Consider the following 10,827-nt stretch of genomic DNA (forward strand, 5'->3'; position numbering starts at 1 on the left):
CCTCTCCTCTTGCTCCACCCCCTTGTTGCGAAGGGACTTGATGGTGAAATTGGGAAGTCAATTTTCTCTAGTAAGGCTCCCATCTCCCTTTTGCCTCTGCTCGCCAGACCTCCCCATGTTCCCCTGGAAGTGTGGGAGACAGATGAACCAGTTGTTTGGGATCAGGGAATTCCTGGGGGAGCTGCCACCCCAGCCATTTTTTGCCTCCGATATCCTAATGTGTTCTCCCATCATCCCCAATATCCAATTAAGCTCAAGGCCTGGAAAGGATTGCAACCATTGACTGAAAAATTCTTTAAGTATAAAATCCTTATCCCTTGCCAGTCCACATGTAACACACCTAATTGAGAATACTAAGTGGTTCAAGATCTCAGGGCTGTTAACAAAACTGTTATTCTGATACACTCAATAGTCCCTAACTCATACACTATACTGACTCAGATCCCTGGGGAGTACCCCATTGTTTTCCACCTTGGATCTCAAAGATGCCTTTTTCTGTATGCCTCTTCATACAGACTCATAATTTATTTTTGCCTTTGAATGGACACCCCCCTGGGAAATCAACTCCATGTCAACTAACATGGACAGTCTTGCCCCAAGGCTTTTGGGATAGCCCCCATTTATTTGGTCAGGTCTTGGGAAAAGATTTCAAGGACCTGGAACTAGCAGATAGTAGCTTAATTCAGATGTAGATGATATTCTTACTTGTAGCCCCACCTGGGAGGCATCTTTGGCTGCTGAAACAGGAGCTCTTAATTTCTTGGGCACTTGAGGCCACAGGGTCTCTTTGAACAAAGTCCAGAAAGCATGCCAGTCCGTAAAGTGTCTAGACCATGAACTAAGACCCACCTCTTGCTCCTTAACCTCCTAGAGGAAAAGGATAATCCTGTTATCCCTGTTCCAGCCACCAAGAAACAGCTTCAAACTTTTCTAGGCATGACTGGATTTTGTAGACTCTGGATCCCTAATTTTGGTCTTATTTCTAAGCCCCTTTATGACTCCGCTCAAGGCTCTGACTCATTCCCTCCAGAGTGGGGCCCCAACCAGGCTAAAGCTTTCGAGACTCTGAAAACTAAATTGACCGTCACACCAGCATGAGCTCTACCCAGAAAAACCTTTCACTCTGTATGTTGATGAAAGGAGAGGACAGGCTTTGGGAGTCCTAAATCAGTCCTGAGGACCTAACCCCAGTCAGTTGCTTATTTCTCAAAATAATTAGATTCTGTGGCTGCTGGATGGCCTTCCTGACTCCGGACAGTGGCTGCAACAGCCATTCTAATCGAGGAAACTTCTAAACTTACACTTGGACAATCTTTGGAAGTCCTGAGCATCCTGGAAGCAAAGAGCCATCAGTGGCTGACTAGTGGCAGGCTCACCAAATATCAAATTTTGCTCTTAGATACCCCTGACCTAATTCTTCAGGTGTGCCACACACTCAACCTGGTAACCCTTCTCCCAGACAGTGCCGCCTCAGATGCTCTGGTTCATGATAGTAAGGAGACCTTGGACTGTGTTTATACCAGTCGATCTGATCTTAAAGATTTTCCTCTCCCTAACCTGGAAGCAGAGTGGTACGTGAATGGATCTAGCTTTATTGAACAAGGGGTTAGGAAAGCTGGGTATGCAGTGCTCAGGCTTTACCAAACCATAGAGGCCAAATCCCTGCCCCATGGGACCTCTGCCCAGAAGGCAGAATTAATAGCCCTCACCAGAGTCCTAGAGCTAGGGGAAAACAAAACATTAAATGCCTTTACCAACTCAGAATATGCTTTCCATGTTCTACATGCCCTTGGAGCAATAAAAAAGAAAGAGGATATCTGACAGCAAAAAACAAAAACAAAAACTCCCCTATCAAACATGTCCAGATTTCACGTCTCCAAGCTGTTCAAAAGCTGTCCAAGACGTCTGTTATATTTTGTAAAGGCCACCAGAAAGGGGAAATGGATCAAGCCATGAGAGGTCGCCTGCAGACACTGCAGCAAAGAATGCTGCCTACCGGTTGACTATACTGGCTCCTTTACTCCCACAGCTCCCTGATTCCTGCACAACCTTCCTATAGCCCCCAAGAGCAGGCCCTTGCTAAAGAAAGGGGATACTCTCTTTCCCCCTCTGGGTGGTTTCAGACACCCTCAGGTCAACTTCTCATCCCAGAGGAGAACCAGTGGAAGCTTCTTTCTGGCTTACACCAGGCCACACACCTGGGGAAGAGCACCTTCTGGTGTCTGATAAAGCCTATTTCTACTGGCAGTAAGCTAGGAGTCTGTCAGGCTTGCCTACCTTGTGTCCAGGTAAATCCTGAAGGGGCGGTCAGACCTCCCCTCTTTTAAAACATCTTCGGAGCAGGGGTACCTACCAAGGTGAAGACTGGAAGATAGACTTCACACATAAGCCCCTGTGCAGGGGCTTTTGGTTTTTGTTGACACCTTTACTAATTTGGTAGAAGCTTCTTCTTGCAGAACTGAAAAGTTTCAGGAGGCATCAGTGTTCCTATTAAAGGAAATCATACCTCGATTTGGCTTGCCTCGCTCCTTGCAGAGTGACAATGGCCCAGCTTTTATTTCACAGATAACTCAGGCTGGGGCAAAGACACTTAAAATCTCTTACCACCTCCACTCGTCCTGGAATCCAAAATCTCCTGGTAAGGTAGAGAAAATGAATCATACCCTCAAGCGGAACCTTACTAAGCTGTGCATGGAAACCTGAGAAGGTTGGATTAAGAATCTCCCAATCCAGTTGCTCAGAGTCTGCATTCCACCTTAGGAAAATATCAAACTTAGCCCCTTTGAATTCCTGTATGGGAGGCTATTCCTAACATCTGACATCCTTGTAGACCCAGAAAGCTGACTCCTCTACCTGGGCCCTTGGTCCCACCCTTTCCTTTCTTCTACAGCAAAATGCTCTCTTAATATCCCTTGTTCCCATCTTCTCTCCCTCCCTTTGACTCTCAGTCTTTCCTTATCTTTGGATTCCTTCCCACTACTTACAAACATGCCCACATCAACTGCCTATTGGATATTTCAAACTGGATAACCCATAGGCACCTTGAACTCAACATGTCCGAAATGGAACTCATTCTATTTCCCCACCCCCAAACCCTTCCCTCTTCCAAACTTTCCAGTTGCTGTAGAGGGTTCCAGGTTCCTCCCAGTCAACTAGGTTTGCAATCTTGGTGTCATCCTTAACATCTCTCTCTGTCTCTCACGCCTCATACCCAATCAGCACTAGACTTGGACTCAAGAGATCTGGGTTCAAATCCTACCTCAGCGCTTATGCCTGACATAAAGTTGGTATTTAATAAGTGTTTGAACCCATCCTTCCCTTTCCATATCCTTACTAGCATTTACCCCTAAAGTCTCAGTCTCCTCATCTGTAAAGTAAAGATAATAATAGTACCTACCTCAGAGGATCATTGGGAGAATAACACACATAAAGTGTTTTGCAAATCTTAAAGCAATACAGAAATGTTAGTTGTTATTGTTGTTGACCTTGACACATTAGTGACAACTCTTTGAGTGCAGCCATCTAATCAGCTCTGAATCAATGTAATCCTGTTTTCCTTTAGTCCACAACTTTCTTTCTTCTCTGCAAGAATAGTCTGAGATACTGTGTCAAAAGCCATGTTAAAACCTAACCTAGGTCAACTCTATCCACAGCATTCCCCTCATCTACCAGTTAGTAACCCTGTCAAAAAAGAAACAACAGTAACCTGGAATGGCCTGTTGGAAAGTCCCGCTGGCCACTGGTCCAGCAGAGGATCAGCTCAACTCAGCAGCAGGGGATAACTTACCCAGAGAGAACCACCTAAGGGGAATTGCATGAGGACTCCACAAAAGGAGAAAAGGATTCCCAGGGTCAGGTGCTGAGAATGACCTACCCCTTTGTAACCTGTGTCCTCTATATGTGTGTTTGACTACCATCATACTTTAGCTTGAGCTCTCTCCTCCAAAGGGCTCTTGTATGTGTAAGGCCAGAGTGTATCCCTAGGATGGGGGAATGTTTTCTACCAACTCTTCTTACCATGCCTTTTCAGTTAAACCTTTTCTCCTAAAATCTAATGGGGTTCAACTAGTTTATTGATCATGGATAGCATACTGGTGGGAGCCTTGTAAGAACCTTGTAAGAAACCATAAGGCTGGGGTGGAGCCAAAGTGGAGGAGTAAAAGCAGTGACTTGTTTGAGCTCTCTCTCAAACCCCTCCAAATACTCTAAACAAATATAAAATGACTCTAAACAAATTCTGGAGCAGCAGAACCCACAAAATGACAGTGTGAAACAGATGTCCAGCCCAGGACAACTTAGAAGGTTAACAGGAAAGGTCTGTTGTACCAGGCTGGGAGAGGAGCACAGTTCAGCCTGGGCCATGTAAATAAAGATGGAGCAGGCCTCAGGGGACTGAATCACAGGTAGTGATGGCGGTTTCCAAACTTCTCAACCCACAAACACCAAAGACAACTTAGAAGGTCAGTGGGAAAGGTCTGTTGAACGTGGGTGAGAGAGGAGTGTGGTCTAGTCCTGGCCCTAGTGCAGCCCCAGGTGGCTACTTCCAGAGCTCTTGGCCCACAGATGGTGGCGAGGTTGAGTGGCCGATCAGAGGGGGATTGCAGGGATCTCTCTGCTGGTGTTGAGGCAGGATTCTCTTGCTTTGCCCATGCTTGGATCTGGGTCACAGTCCTGGGTGGTGGTCCTGGGGTGAGGAGAAGCACTGGTGAGGCAGAGCTTTTGTCATGGTGGAGAGGGAATCTTCATCACAGTTCCAAAGCAGAAAAGAGTGCTTGTGGTCACTCACAGATCAGAGCACAGGCCAGGAAAGGCGTAAACACCTTTGATCACCTTGGAAGAGCTGAAAATTTGTGGGTCCCTAGAAGTATATCTGAAAGCAGCTGCACAAAACCCCTGAAGCTTAGGACAGTACATCCTCTACATTGGAAGCAGAGCTCTACCTTAACAAAGAGTTAAAAAGTCAAGTAATTGGCTGGGAACACGAGTAAACAGAGGAAAAAATCTCAGGCTATAGAATCTTACTTTGGTGACAAAGGAGATTAAAATATACACTCAGGAGAAGACAACAAAATCAAAACTCCTAAATCCAAAGCCTCCAAGAAAAATATGAATTGCTCTCAGACCATGTAAGAGCTCAAAAAAGGATTTTGAAAATCAAGCTAATGATTCTATGAGAAATCATGAAATTTAAAACAAAACCAAAAGAATGAAAAAAATAGAAGACAATGTAAAATATCTCTTTGGAAAATTATTGGATTACCTGAAAATTATGATGAAAAAAGAGCCTAGACATCATCTTTCAAGGAATTATCAAAGAAAACTGACCAGATATTCTAGAACCAGAGGCTAAAATAAAAATTGAAAGACTCCATTGATCAACTCCTAAAAGAGATTCCAAAAAGAAAACTCCTAGGAATATTATAGCCAAATTTCAGAGTTCCCAGGTCAAGGAGAAAATATTGCAAGTAGCCAGAAAGAAGCAATTCAAGTATTGTGGAAATACAATCAGGATAACACAACTTCTACATTAAGGGACAGGAGGGCTTAGAATATGATATTCCAGAGTTCAAAGGAGCTAGGATTAAAAGCAAGAATCACCTACCCAGCAAAAGTGAGCATAATCCTTTAGGGGGGGAAAATGGATATCAAATGAAATAGAGGACTTTCAAGCATTCTTGATGAAAAGACCAGAGCTGAATATAAAATTTGACTTTCAAAAGCAAGACCCAAGAGAAGTATGAAAAGGTAAACAGGAAAGATAAATCATAACAGACTTATTGAAGTTGAACTGTTTGCATTCCTACATAGAAAGAGAATATTTGTAAGTCATGAGACCTTTCTCAGTAATTGGGTAGTTGGAGGGAATATATATATATATGTGTGTGTGTGTGTGTATGTATGCACACACATACATATATAGACAGAGGGCACAGAGTGAGTTGAATATGAAGGGATGACATCTAAAAAAATTGAGGATTGAGAAAGAATTGTGCTGGGAGAAGGAGAAAGGGAGAAGTAGAATTGGGTAAATTATCTCACATAAAAGAGGCAAGAAAAAGCTTTTACAGTGGGAAGGAGAGGGGGGAGATGAGAGGAAATAAGTGAATCTTACTCTCATTGGATTTGGCTTAAGGAGGGAATAACATACACACTCAATTAGGTATGGAAATCTAGCTTACCCTACAGGAAAATAGAGGGAGGGAGGGAATAAAAAAGTAGGTGGTGGAAGGGAGAGCAGATTGGGGGAGGAGGTAATCAGAAGCAAACACGTTTGAGGAGGGACAGGGTCAAAGAAGAGAATGGAATAAATGGGGGTTGGGGTGGGATAGGATGGAGGGAAATATAGTTAATCTTTCACAACATGACTATTATGGAAGTGTTTGGCATGACTGCACATGTATAGCCTATATCGAATTGCTTGCCTTCTCAGTAAGGGTGGGTGAGGAGGGAGGAAGGGAGAGAATTTGGAACTCAAAGTTTTAAAAACAAACGTTAAAAATTGCTTTACATGCAACTGGGAAATAAGATATATAGGCAAAGGGGTATAGAAATCTATCCTGCTCTATAGGAAAATAGAAGGGGAAGGGGTATTTAGAATGCATGCTGTCTAGCAATGGAGGAAGGGGAGAGATGGGGAGAACATTTGGAACTCAAAATCTTGTGGAAGTGAATGTTGAAAACTAATAATAAATAAATTTAAAAAAGAAAAGAAACCATAAGCCTTCAGGTTTATTACTAGGACCCTGAGAGAAAGTAGTCAAAGATATCCCTTAGGGATCCCAATCCTAGTTGTAAATGCAGGGAACAGGGAGTAGAATGTACTTTTTTTGATTCTTTTATTTCAAATATAGCTTTTTAAAAAATCACCCTTTTTCAGTTGTTCTTAGATTCCCTTGCCAGCCTCAGCTTATTCTGAACTTTAGAACTTCTGGCACTTTAAAAAAAATTCTATTTTTAAATAAAAATTTATTTTCCCCCTTTATGCAATGAAAAATTTATCTATCTATGTATTTATCTACATGTACACCCACACACACACATAGACACACAGATGTGTGTGTGTGTGTGTGTGTGTATGTGTGCATAGCCAACCAGAACATGTTCCCACATTGGACACATCCAAAAAATATGTTTTGAATATATACATATATATATATACATATATATATATATACGTATATATATATATATACGTATATATATGTATATATATATATATATACATATATATATATATATATACGTATATATATATATATCCTGAACTATGAGTAGGTAGCATGGGTAGCGTATGGATCATATGGAATCCTGGTTGGCCACTGCATTGATCAAAGTTCTTAAGCCTTTCAAAATTGTCTTTGTAATTTTGTTATTACCATATAAATTGTTCTCCTGGTTCTACTCACTTCATTTTGCATCAGTTCATAACTCTACCTAGGTTTCTCTGAAACTGTCCCCTTCATTATTTCTTGTGACACAATAGTATAGTCATTCCCCAGTTAATGGGGACACTCTTAGTTTCCAGTTCTTTGATACCACAGAAAAGTTTCTACTAATATTTTTATAATTATGGATTGTATTTTACTTTCTTTGGGGTATAGGTCTTTTGGTGGTATTGTTGGATCAAAGAATATGCACAATGCAGATGATTCTGCACTCAATGCATCCTCTGAAGCTGAGATACAACAAAGTATGGATCGACTCTCTGCTGCTTGTGCTAATTTTGGCCTAACAATTAACACTAAGAACACACGGGTGCTCCATTAGCCACCACCACACCATCCATATGTGGAACCCTGGGTTACAGCAAATGGAGAAGTTTTGAATGCTGTGGATAAATTCACTTACCTTGGCAGTGTACTTTCCGGGGATGTACACGTTGATAATGAGGTTGACACATGCATTGTCAGAGCTAGCTCAGTGTTTGGGAGGCTCCAAAGGAAAGTATAGGAGAGAAGAGGTATTAGATTGACTACCAAACTGAAGGTCCACAGAGCCATTGTGCTGACCTCATTGTTGTATGCCTGTGAAACCTGGACAGTATACTCACTCCATTCCAGGAAACTGAATTGCTTCCATTTGAATCATCTTAGGAAGATTCTGAAGATCACCTGGCAGGATAAGATACTAGACACTGAGGTCCTTTCCTGAACTAAACTGCTAAGCATTCAAACTCTGCTTCAGCGAGTGCAACTCTGATGGGTTGGCCACGTTGTTCAAATGCAAAATGTATGCTCACACAGGGCAAGCACTTGCATGGTGGTCAGAAGAAGCAATACAAGGACACTCTCAAGGTCTCTTTTAAGAATTTTGGAATTGATTGTGTGCCATGGGAGACACTGGCACAGGACCTCTCAGAATGGCATGCCCACATCAGAAAAGATGCTGTGCTCTATGAGCAAAGTACAATTGAAATGGCGCAAGAGAAATGCAAGATACAAAAATTTAGAGAGTCTACCCCAAAGGTTCACATGGACTATTTGAGCCTGACCTGTGGTAGAACATTTGGAGCCTGTATTGGTCTGATCAGTTACAGTCGGATGCACTGTACCTTGACTCTAGCCCAGTGATGTCATTTTGGTCCTCTTTAAAAACTAAGGACAAGACCCAACCAGCTATGATTAAGCAAGTGACCTTACAATCTGCAGCTCGCAGCTCTGGGACCTGATATACAGAACTTGTAATCACTACTGCTATGGAATCATATCAAATTGATTAATACTGCTTGGAATAGAGTAGGGTTCCTCAATGAATCAACTTTTTCACTCCATAAAGTAACCTTTGGTAATTTGGTTGACATGACACTGAACAAATAAATTCATTTAGATGGTATTTCTATTTTCATTATGTTGGCTCAACATATCCGTGAGCAATGAATATTTCTGCGATGATTTAGATCCATTGACAGTATTTTTACAGAGCCATTGAACACTCTTACATTTATCCTTGCTACCTGCCGTTGCTTCCAGTACAATTCTTTTTAAAATTTTTTTAAAATTTAAATTTGAATACAAAAAGACAAAAAAAATTTCCACGTACACAGCACAGCAAAAAACAGTATTCGGTAGGAAAATATGAATCCTAATTTCACAGTTTACTTTTTCTGAAAGACTATGTAATCATGCATCATTTGCAAAACTACCCTGCTTTTGTGTGCTCCTTTCTGAGTTTTCTTTTGATCTCTGTCATGTACTTTTTTTTCTCCTTCCCTCCCCACCCCACATTAAAGAAGGCCACCATTAGACACAAATGTTCGATACATGTAAAATCATACTATACTTAATTCAATTTATCAGTTCTTTCTTTGGAGGTAGAAAGCATCTTCTTTTCACAGGTCCTTTACAGTTGGCTTGAGTGTTAATACTCAAAACGATTTAGTCACTCACGATTATTTTTCAAACAATATATCTGTTACTATATCCACTGTTCTCTTGGTTCTACTTATTTCATTCTTCATTATTTCATGCAAATCTCTCCATATTTTTCTAAAATCAACCTGCTCATCATTTCTTATAGCATATATATTCCATCACAACCATATACCACAATTTGTTCAGCCATTCTTCAATTGTTAGGCATTCCTTCAATTTTGAGTTATTTGGTACCATTAATGAGAGCTGCTCTAAATATTTTAGAACATATAACTTCTTTTCCTTTTCCCCTGGTCATCTTGGAAAACAGATCTAATAGTGGTATTACTGGGTCAAAGGGTATATGTAGTTTGTAGTCTTTGGGCATGATTCCAGATTGCTTTTCAAAATGGTTGGATCAGTTCATAGTTCCACCAATAGTGCATTAGTGTCCCAATTTTTCCACACCCCTTCCAACATTTGTCATTTTCCCCTCTTATGATTTTAGCCATTCTGGTAGGTGTGAGATGGTATCTGAAGGTTGTTTTAATTTGCATTTCTTTTTTTGCATGATGCCATATTGTGTTTATTTCTTTATCAAAAATTGCCCATTTATGTCCTTTGGCCATTTATTGAACATTAGAATTCTGAAATTATAATTAAGGTAGTCAGGAAGGCATTAGCTATTTTGCCTTGATAGTTGGAAACCCCTATCACTACTCTTCCTGGCTGGACTGGAGGGGGGGAAGAAAGAGAGAGAGAGAGAGAGAGAGAGAGAGAGAGAGAGAGAGAGAGAGAGAGAGAGAGAGAGAGAGAAGGGGGGAGAGAGAGTAAAGGATGTCTGTACAACAAAGTTGTAGAAGTTGGCTAGAGCCAAGTTATGGCTTAAATGCCAGAGGAAATTGATTTTAAAGGAAAAGAAGGAAATCAGAGTTTAATGAGTAAGGGAGTGACATGATCAGATTTGTGGAAAATCACTTTGGTAACTGTGTAGAAAGCATGGGTGGGATGAAAGACTCCAGGCAGAGTCCAAATAGAAATTTCTTGCAATAGTCCAGGTGAGAGCCTGACCTAGGCTTGTGGCTGGCTGGCTGGAGAGCAGAGGATATATAGGAAAGCTGCTGGGAAGGTAGAAGCAAGATTTCTAGACCGGTTGGATATGTGGGGAGAGAGTGAGGTGTCAAATATGATTTAGAGACAGTGAGCTTGGATGATTAGACAGGTAGTGATACCTTCTACATTAATAAGTAAATGTGGAAGAGGGGAGGGAAGGTTTGGGGGGAAAGATGAATTCTGTTTTGGACAGGTTAACTTTGAGATGCCTATGGGGCACCGACCTCAAAATATCCAAAAGTAATTGCTGATGTGGGACTGGAGCTCAGGAGAGAGACAAGGGCCATGAGGAGAACATATTCCCCAGCTTCTGTAAGTGAACACAACCCTGGAGCTGCCCTGCATTCCCCACACCCTTCCTAGC

This window comes from Phascolarctos cinereus, unplaced genomic scaffold (assembly GCF_003287225.1).
Source record: "Phascolarctos cinereus isolate Bilbo 61053 unplaced genomic scaffold, phaCin_HiC Scaffold_726;HRSCAF=1367, whole genome shotgun sequence".
Taxonomy (NCBI): Eukaryota; Metazoa; Chordata; class Mammalia; order Diprotodontia; family Phascolarctidae; genus Phascolarctos; species Phascolarctos cinereus.